The 2,420-nt window shown below is 42.7% G+C and overlaps 1 pseudogene; it reads right to left on the bottom strand.

The window, feature by feature from the left end:
• Positions 1–204: 204 nt before the first annotated feature.
• On the bottom strand, positions 205–1,751 carry LOC101580790 (annotated as a pseudogene).
• Between the last annotated feature and the right edge of the window lie 669 nt (positions 1,752–2,420).

Below are 2,420 nucleotides of genomic sequence, written 5' to 3'. Positions count from 1 at the left end.
AAATTCTGTGACAGATTTTTGGTCAAGTTGTTTCCACTGAAAAGTATTGATTTTAAAAATATCGTAAAAACTGCCACACACACACACACACACACACACACACACACACAAATGGTCCACAAAACATTCTCCTTTCCTTCTGAAGGTTTTACAATGCAATGTTATCATTAGCCAGTCTTTCACTATTAAACCTAAATGGCCAATTGGGAGAAATAGTTCTGAGACTGGTCTTCTGCCACTGATTAAGACTGGGGTGGCAGCTGTTAGGGATAATATTCAGTTAGCCTTCTGAGCTTTCTGGGCAGAGTTAGTGACCTTGCTAGCTTCAGCAGCCTTCTCGTCCACAGCTTTGATGACAGCCACAGCAACTGTCCATCTCATATCATGAACGGTGAAACGACTCAGAGGTGAGTAGTCAGAGAAGCTCTCGAGACACATGGGCTTGGCCTGGAACCATGTCTACGATGGCAGCATCACCAGATTTCAAAAACTTGGGCCCATCTTCCAGCTTCTTACCAGACTGGTGATCAATCTTTTCTTTCAACTCAGCAAACTTGCAAGCAATGTGAGCTGTGTGACAATTCAGGACAGGGGCATAGCCAGCACTGATCTGGCTGGGATGGTTCAGGATAATCACCTGAGTGATGAAACCTGCTGCTTCCATTGGTGGGTCGTTTTTGCTGTCACCGGCCACATTGCCATGCTTTGACAGACATGTTCTTGACACTGAAGCCTACATTGTCCCCAGGAAGAGCTTCACTCAAAGCTTCATGGTGCATTTCAACAGACTTGATTTCAGTTGTGACATTGACTGGAGCAAAGGTGACTACAATGCTGGGTTTGAGAACAATAGTCTACACTCGGCCCACAAGGACAGTTGACAATTTTGTTGACATCCTGTAGGGGCAGCTGCAAATGCTTGTCAGTTGGGTGAGTGGGTGCTAGGATGCAATCTAAGGCTTCAAGAAGTGTGGTTCCACTGGCATTGGTATCTTTATGGGTGATCTTCCATTCTTTGAACCAAGGCATATTAGTACTTGGCTCCAGCATTTGTCACTATTCCAAACAAAAATTGGCACAAAAGCTATGGTGTGACGGTTGTAGCCAATTTTCTTAATGTAGGTGCTGAGTTCCTTAACCATTTCTTCATATCTCTTCTGGCTGTAGGGTGGCTCCATGAAGTTCATTTTGTTAACATCAACAATTAGTTGCTTTACACCCAGTGTGTAAGCCAGAAGGGCATGCCCTGAACCATTCCAACCAGATCAGTGCTGGCTATGCCCCTGTACTGGATTGTCATATAGCTCACAATTACTTGCAAGTTTGCTGCACCAAAAGAAAAGATTGATCTTCCCATTCTTAGAGATACCAGCTTCGAATTCACCAATGCCAGCAGCAACAATCAGGACAGCACAGTCAGCCTGAGATGTGCCTGTAACCATGTTTTTGATGAAGTCTCTGTGTCCAGGAGCATCAATGATGGTCACAAAATACTTGCTGGTCTCAAATTTCCACAGGGAGATGTCAGTGGTGATACCACACTCACGCTCAGCTTTCAACTTGTTCAAGATCCAGTCATACTTGAAGAAATCCTTCCCCGTATCAGCAGCCTCCTTCTCAAATTTTTCAATGGCTGTTTTGTCAGTGCACCTGCATTTGTAGGTCAGATGGCCATGGCTGGTGGTGGTGGACTTGCTGGAGTCCACGTGTCTGATGACAACGATATTAAAGTGAGTCTTTTCCTTTCCCATGTTGGCTTTGATTTAGTGGTAGTTTTCACTACACCTGTGCTCTCATGGCAAACCCATTGTGAAAAATAAGAATAATCTTAATACAAATGAAAATCTCAGAGAGAATAAAAAGGAGAGTAAAAGGAGAATAGGTTGGTATTTTCTTTTAGGGAATTCCTAGTAAGACAGATTAGGTCTCTATACACCCAGTACAGCACTCTTAACAACATCTTATCCTTCAGAACTCACCTTTCAATCATCTTTTTCTTTGTATCCTTCCTTTTCCTCTCCTTCCTTCCTTCCTTCCTTCCTTCCTTCCTTCCTTCCTTCCTTCCTTCCTTCCCTCTCTGTGTATCTCCTTTTCTCTTTAATCCACACCCCTCCTTTTATTTTGTTCCAAGTAGGATACTAAGTGGCATGTTTCTCATTTTATGTTGTCTAGAAATCCTGGGAAAAAACCTAATACTGATGCAAACACTCTCCCAAATTCTCTACCTTTTAAAGAGGACTGGCAATGGGTAAGCCCTCAGTTTAGGTCTTTCGGAGACAGGCTGACTCTCATCCAATTATTATCCAATAATTAGGCATTTTGTGGGAGAGGTTATAATTTAGTCACCTAGTGGAAAAGATTTTCAGGCTAATACTGTATGCTAGTATTGATAGAGATAATTACTTATTGTGTTTGCAAGA

Source organism: Octodon degus, unplaced genomic scaffold (assembly GCF_000260255.1).
Source record: "Octodon degus isolate 3935 unplaced genomic scaffold, OctDeg1.0 scaffold00119, whole genome shotgun sequence".
NCBI classification, from domain to species: domain Eukaryota; kingdom Metazoa; phylum Chordata; class Mammalia; order Rodentia; family Octodontidae; genus Octodon; species Octodon degus.
This window is presented reverse-complemented; position numbering and strand designations above follow the sequence as displayed.